The sequence below is a fragment of the Petromyzon marinus genome, chromosome 55 (assembly GCF_048934315.1).
Source record: "Petromyzon marinus isolate PM22_M1 ecotype Great Lakes invasive population chromosome 55, UKy_Petmar_22M1.pri1.0, whole genome shotgun sequence".
NCBI classification, from domain to species: domain Eukaryota; kingdom Metazoa; phylum Chordata; class Hyperoartia; order Petromyzontiformes; family Petromyzontidae; genus Petromyzon; species Petromyzon marinus.
Window position 1 is genome coordinate 11,493,848 of NC_133721.1, and position 8,098 is coordinate 11,501,945.

Genomic DNA, 8,098 nt, shown 5'->3' on the forward strand with positions numbered 1-8,098 from the left:
ACAGACTGTCGGGGCAAGGGCTGTTAGCGAGCACCTATGAAGGCCGGCACGGCACACGAGAGGGTGGGTGGCCAACACCACGCCCGGCCGCCTTTGTCTCCCTAGTGGCGATGTTTACACATCCCACCGGGTACTCATTTGAGGCCGAGTCGACCTAGGAGAGGCCCAGGACCGGTTCAGATAATCGTCACTGGTGTTGGCCGTGAGCGGGAATCGAACCCGGGTCGCCAGGTTCGTAGCGCAGCGCAGCGCTAACCGCTGCAACCACCGCTCGGGGGGTTGACACAAACACAGACACACAGACAAAAAATTCGGAGTCTGCAAATTTACGAGATGAGAGGCGAGGGTGGTGGCGTTTAAGAGATGGTGGAGTGGTGAAGGAATACATAAATACAATTTGAGATCGAGGAGAGCAACTCAAACTGAATTATGGTTTATGACCGGTTAAGGCATCTGCTGAAATTTTTTTATCTATTATTTGTGTTTGTTTGTTGTTCAGCAGCGACCTCCTCCTCCCCTTGCCCGTCGCGAATGTTTGCTCGACGAGATCGAAGCGTAAGCATCGAAAGCAGCGGCCACGCCACTCCGAACGCGTGGGTGACGTTGATTCTAAATGCGGAGGGAGGAGAGGAGGGGGGGGGGGGGGGGTAAAAACAAACAATCAACAACAATCAACAACAATCAACAACAATCAACAACAACGACGACGACGACGACGCAGGAGCCGGAGATTAATCCACGCGGCTACGGAGAGCGATAGAGAAGATGCAGACCCCACATATACATCACACAGGGTTTTTATATATATTTTTGGGGGGGGGGGGGTGGGGGTTAGATCGCGTAAATATATAAACGCTGTGTCGTTAAACCCGCCACCACCCGACACAGCCAATTAACAAGGTGTGTCACGTCAAGAGAACGTGCCAATTCGTTACTGGTACAGCACCACCGGTCGTGTGTTGAAGAGCAAAGCCGCAACATTTGCCTTTGTGTGCGTGAAACGGGTGGGGAGCGGCGGTGTAGCGGTTAGCGCTACGCTGCGCTACGAACCCGTGCCACCTGAGTTCGATTCCCGCTCACGGCCAACACCGGTGGCGATTATCTAAACCGGTCCTGGGCCTCCCCAAGATCGACTCAACCTCAAATGAGCACCTGGTACGGTGTGTAAACATCGCCACTGGGGAGACAAAGGCGACCGGGCGTGGTGCTGGCCACCCACCCCCTCGTGTGCCGTTACCGGCTTTCATAAGTGCTCGATAACAGCACTTGCCCCTACAGTCCGTTAAGGCTACACGGGGGATCTTTGTCTTTGTTGCCGATGATGATGGTGATGGGATGAGGGAATTCAGAAGTTGAGCAGTCCGAGGGAAGAAGCAGAGAGAGAAGTGAGGTGGGTGAGTGATAGAGTGGGTAAGTGGGTGAGTGATTGAGTGCGTGAGTGTGTCAGTGATTGATCGGATGAGTGTGTGAGTGATTTAGTGGGTGAGCGCTTGAGTGCGTGAGTGAGTTGGTGAGTCAATGAGTAAGCGAGTGGATGAGTGAGGGCGTATTTGAATGAGCGAGTCGTTCGTTGTGTGAGTGAGTGATTACGTGAGCGAGTTGGTGAGTGAGTGAGCGCGCAGTTGAGTGAGTGAGTGAATGAGTAATTGAGTGAGTGCGTGAGATGATTGGTGAGTGATTGAGCGGGTGGGTGAGCGAGCGAGTGAGCGAGTGGATGTGTGAGTGAGTGGATAATTTCATGAGTTAGTTGGTGAGTGATTGAGCAGGTGGGTGAGTGAGTAGGTGAGCGAGCGCGTGTTTGAATGAGCGAGTCGATTGGTGTGTGAGTAAGCGATCACGTGGGTGAGTTGCTGAGTGACTGAGTGAGTTGGTGAGTGAGTGAGCGCGTAGGTGAGCGAGTGGGTGTTGATGTGATCACACGAAACGCGACTCACGTGACCACTCTCAGCCACTAGAGGCCGCTACATTAACCACGACTTAAGGGGAAAAAAATCGATTAACAAAAATCCGGAGATTAATTGAATCGGGAGACGAGGAGAGTGGGAGGGGCACATTTACACCCCCAACCCCTGAAGCCTTGAACCTTATTTATGAACGCAATGTTATTTGATTATATACACACACACGCACACTCACACATTAATTTAATTTATATTTAATTTAAGCTGAGCCTGCAAGGCAATTTCTTGTTCACAGTGTGGTGCTGGCGGAGGGGCGGGGGAAGAACGGGGGGGGGGGGGGGGGAAGAAGGGGGAAGGCGGGGGGGGGAAGGCGGGGGGAGGGGCGGCAGGGGGAGGGGCGATAATCAGATCGCAGTTCCATATTTGGGCTTCGTGGCCACGTGGAGAGTGATTTATAAATTTCGAATTCTTCCATTCTGGAGTTGAGTTTTAGACAAAATTAACATCAACAAAAACATCAGCTGCCGTCGCGGAGACAGTGAAAGATATATTTCACATACCGGTGTAGGGTGTCACTCATCCGCTCACGAACCAACCAACCCACCCACCCATCCGCAAACCACATCACTCGCTCACTAACTCACCCACTCACTCACTCAACCGGCCGTATGCTTCACTCGCTCACTCACTCAGCCACTCATTCACCCAACTCACTCGATCATGAGTGCACGTGGCACGGGAGACATCTTTCCCGTTGTGTGATCTGGCCAAGGGGCACCCCCAGTGGCAGCTGCTCGTGTGCTGCCCATGGCTATGGTCACGCAGGAATGCGCCGCGTGTATTAACCGGTTAATGCCGCCGCGTGTATTAACCGGTTTATCCACGCGGCGGCATTAATCAGTTAACACGCGCGGCGGTATTAACCGGTTAATACAACGCGGGAGACGGGCGAAGGGGCCTTGTAATTGATCTAGCAGTGGATAGAACACGGCTGACGATGTTTATGTACACGGGGTCGAGGGGGAGGGGGTTTGGGAAGGGGGTCGCGCGAGGCCTCTGGGTGCTGCGATGTTGATCGGGCTGCACGCTGGGAGCAATCGCGAGGATCGTAAAATAGAAATCTGTTTTCCTTGCTGTTGAGAGCGAGAGGAGAGAGGGGGAGGGAGGGGATGGGGGGGGATAGCGGGAGGGGGGGATAGCGGGAGGGGGGGATAGCGGGAGGGGGGGATAGGGGGAGGGGGAATAGGGGGAGGGGGGAGGGGGGAGGGGGGGATAGGGGGAGGGGGAATAGGGGGAGGGGGGAGGGGGGAGGGGGGGATAGGGGGAGGGGAGGATAGGGGGAGGGGGGGATAGGGGGAGGGGGGATAGGGGGAGGGGGGATAGGGGGAGGGGGGATAGGGGGAGGGGGGATAGGGGGAGGGGGGATAGGGGGAGGGGGGATAGGGGGAGGGGGGATAGGGGGAGGGGGGATAGGGGGAGGGGGGATAGGGGGAGGGGGGATAGGGGGAGAGGGACGCATTTTAATTGGATCTACGGAAATCACATCCCGTGCTCCCACGCTCGCGGGATCGTGCACACGGACGCGTTGCTGTAGCGTGGGGTAGGGAGGAAGGTGAGCGATGGAGGGGGGTGAGGAGCGAGGTGAGGTCAGTGATGGGGGAGGGAGATGATGGGGGAGGGAGGTGATGGGGGAGGGAAGTGATGGGGGAGGGAGGTGATGGGGGAGGGAGGTGATGGGGGAGGGAGGTGATGAGTGAGGGAGGTGATGGGGGAGGGAGGTGAAGGGGGAGGGAGGTGATGGGGAGGGAGGTGATGGGGAGGGAGGTGATGGGGGAGGGAGGTGATGGGGGAGGGAGGTGATGGGGGAGGGAGGTGATGGGGGAGGGAGGTGATGGGGGAGGGAGGTGATGGGGAGGGAGGTGATGGGGGAGAGAGGTGATGGGGGAGGGAGGTGATGGGGGAGGGAGAGAGGATGGGTTGGAGATGAGTGATGGGAGAGGCGTGGAGGGTAAGTCTTGGAAGGAGGTGAGAGGGGAGTTCAACTTCAACGGCGAACTTTTTGCGTAGCGCGTTGACAACGCGGCTATGGTGGAGGAGAGTTTCCATTGCCAGCGCGACCCGAGTGAGGTGAGAGAGATGGAGGTGAGAGAGACAGGGAGAGAGGGCGGAGGAGGGAGGTGATGCGGTGGGGGTAGGGGGGGAGGTAGAGGGGGGAGGGGTGCGGTGGGAGAGGTAATTGCACCCAGGGGATGACCTTAACGATGCCAAACACTCGACCAATCAGCGGCTCTCTCTCTCGGGGACTCTGGGATCGCGCTTAATTGCCTTGAACTAAGATCAGAATAAACCCCCCTCCCCCCCCCACCGCTCAATTTTCTCCCACCTTCTCAAATGCGCAAATAATTAATAAACAAATTAATCGATAACTTACACACGTGTCTAGACTGAAGGTTTCGCGCGCTCGTACGTATGTATGTTGAACTTCTTTAGCAACGAAGCCGAGCGAACCGTGCTCATCGGCGGTGCTGGGTAAGCACAACAACACTAAACACAAGAAGCAGTTCTCAAGAAATTAGTTATAAATTTGGAATAGTGGTGTAGTGTAGCATGTAGTGTATAGTGTAGTATGTATGTTGAACTTCTTTTCGCATCGTCCATAGCCAACCCCATGCCAATCGGAGCGTGGAGAAAGACGCACGCTGGGAGTTCCACTCAGAAACAGAGAGAGGGTAGCACGTGGATAAGAGAACAACAGCAAGAACCAACGGCGCTTGTGCCAGGCTAGGTGCACGTTGATGCCATGATGTGAAGTGTTGAAGGCCCGCTGGCAGGAGTCCACGGGACACGCCCCAGGTGCAATTTGTTGACTGACTGAGATGAGTGGCCGATGCACCACCTGTGCCCCCTACTGTGCTAACTTTCTGTGTTTTAGCCACCCGGCGCTCCGCTCGATGTTGTGAGCGTCGCTCCTCTGCCCTCCGTTCTTGCTGGAGGGCGACTGCCTCCAACTGCCCACAGAGACTGATCTTGACACTGCTGGTACCGGTCTCTGGCAAGTCCACTCAGCTCCACATCCTCCTGTACCACCCACCCACCCATTCATCCACCCATTCACCCACCCACTCACCCACCAACTCGCCCACCCACCCGCTCACCCACCACCCGCTCACCCACCCACCCGCTCACCACCCACCCGCTCACCCACCCACTCACCCACTCACCTCACCCACCCACTCACCCACCCACCCACCCACTCACCCACCCACCCACCCACTAACCCACCCACCCACCCACTCACCCACCCACCCACCCACTCACCCACCCACCCACTAACCCACCCACCCACCCACTCACCCACCCACCCACTCACCCACCCACCCACCCACTCACCCACCCACCCACTCACCCACCCACCCACTCACTCACTCACCCACCCACTCACTCACTCACACACCCACTCACTCACTCACCCACCTACCCACCCACCCACTCACCCACCCACTCACCCACACACTCACCTACCCACCCACTCACTCAGCCACCCACCCACTCACCCACCCACTCATCATCTCGTCTCTAGTCCTGACCTCGCCCATTCAGCCCCCTCTATCCGGCCGCGATCAGAAGCTGCTTAAGGCACGCGGTGGCTGGATACGTGGGCTACATGACCATGTGGATTCGAGAACACACACAGGTTCAGAGACATCGTCATCAAATTTATCTTCATCCAGCAGTGGATAGTCCACGGTGATGGTGATTACACCGAGAGACAGAGAGAGGAACACGTGGATTAGAGGGCACACGCCGGTTAAAATGCGAGTTGGGAATGTTGGTGTTGTGTGTAAACACGCGCACTGGAGAGACAAAGGCGGCCGGGCATGGTGTTGGCCACCCACCCCCTCGTGTCTCGTGCCGACCTTCATAGGTGCTCGCAAACAACACTTGCCCCAACAGACTGTTTAGGTTATACGGGGATCTTTGTATTTGTTGTGAGTGTGAGTGAGTGTTGCGAGAGTTTAAGTGAGTGTGAGTGAACGTGAGTGAGTGTGAAAGAGAGTGAGCGAGTGTGAGTGAATGTAAGTGATTATAAGTGTTAGTGTGTGAGTGAGCGTGAGTGTTCATGATCTTGAATGTGTGTGTGAATGAGTGTGAAAGAGAGTAAGTAATAGATAAGGAGACACATTCACCCTCACTCACCATCACTCAACCTCATCCCTCACCATCACTCAACCTCATCCCTCACTCACCATCACTCAACCTGTCCATCTCTCTGCTGATGCTGCTGATGCTGCTGATGCTGCTGATGCTTCACGATGATGCTTCATGAAGCTGCTGCTGATGACGATGCTTCACGATGCTTCATAATACTGCTGCTGATGACGGCGCTGATGATGCTGCTGATGCTGCTGATGATGTTGCTGATGATGGTGCACCACATCCTCCACCACCCCCGTCCTCCTCTCTGTCTCGGCATAGCAGGGGAGTAAGTGGACTTCACTTTGTGCAATAAATGCACGCACTTGACTGTAAAATACCCCCCCCTGACTGCCCCCCCCCACGGCCCCCCCCCCCCCCCCCGCTGCTTCTCTCCGAAACCCGGCGAATTCATACGATGTATAAATATTAATAAAGAAACCCACCTCGAGATGGAGCAGGAGCCGCCGAGTGGCTGGCGACACGTGGAGCTCTTTGCTAGAGTGGGCCACTCGCGGGGCACCCGCCCCCCCCCATACCCCCCACAGCCCCCCCCCCCCCACACAGCCCCCCCACAGCCCCCCACAGCCCCAACCAGTCCGCTTCCATTAGTCTCTGGCAGCGACCCAGGGAGCGATGGACCCCGTTCATTAATTTTAAATTCATATTGTGAGCAAGAACGTAGCAGGGGGGGGGGGGGGGATGGGAGGGGGGGTCGATGCGTGCACAATAGCCCCCCACCAAAATATCACACGCACGGCACACCACCATCACCCCCACCATCATCACCCCCACCATCATCACCATTACTCCCACCATCACTATCGTCACCATCACTCACACTATCATTATCACCACCACCATCACCCCCACCATCACCCCCACCATCATCACCATCACTCCAACCAACACCATCGTCACCACCATCACTACCATCATCGTCACCACCATCACTACCACCATCATCAACATCACTCCCATCACCATCACTCCCACCATCACCGTCTTCGCCATCACTCCCACCATCACCATCACTCCCACCATCATCACTCCCACCGTTACTCTTACCATGACTCTTACTTCTTACTCCCACCATCATCACCATCACACCGACCATCACCATCACCCCCACAACCATCACTCCCACTGTCACTCTTACCATCACTGTCACTCTCACCATCATCACCATCACCCCCACCATCAACCCCACCATCATCACTATCACTGCCACCATCATCACCATCACTCCGATTGTCACTGTTACAATCACCATCACTCTCACCATCCTCACTATCACGGCCACGATCACTCTCATCACTACCATCATTCCCAGCACCACTGCTATTACTCCCAACATCTCCACCATCACTCTCACCATCACCATCACTCCGACCACCATCACTCCCATCATCAACGTCACTCCCACCACCATCACTCCCACGATCACTCTCACTACCACCATCACCATGACTCTCACGATCACCATCACTCCCACCACCATCACTCTCACAATCACCATCACTCCGACCACCATCACTCTCACAATCACCATCACTCCGACCACCATCACAATCACCATCACTCTCACGATCACTCTCACTACTACCATCACCATGACTTTCACAATTACCATCACTCCCACCGTCATCACCATCACTCCCACCAATCAGTCTCACCATCACCAACCCTCCCACCATCACTCTCACCATCACCATCACGCCCAACACCATTAATAACCCCACACACCATCATCATCACTCCCACCATCATCACCATCACTCCCACAATCAGTCTCACCATCACCATCCCTCCCACCACCACCATCACTACCATCACATCATCAACATCACTCCCACCATCATCACCATCACTCCCGCCATCACTCTCACCATCACCATCACTGCCACCACCATCACTCCCATGATCGACGTCACTCTCACCACCATCACCATCACTCCCACAATCAGTCTCACCATTACCATCCCTCCCACCACCACCATCAC

General features: G+C 55.6%; 1 long non-coding RNA gene across 1 annotated transcript; it reads right to left on the bottom strand.

Moving 5' to 3' along the window:
- Positions 1–334: 334 nt before the first annotated feature.
- On the bottom strand, positions 335–6,614 carry LOC142905624 (uncharacterized). The gene is made up of 3 exons (XR_012929650.1): positions 6,542–6,614; positions 6,149–6,363; positions 335–609 (listed from the first exon to the last, which is right to left on the bottom strand). It is a non-coding gene; the product is annotated as an uncharacterized LOC142905624 (long non-coding RNA).
- Positions 6,615–8,098: the final 1,484 nt, after the last annotated feature.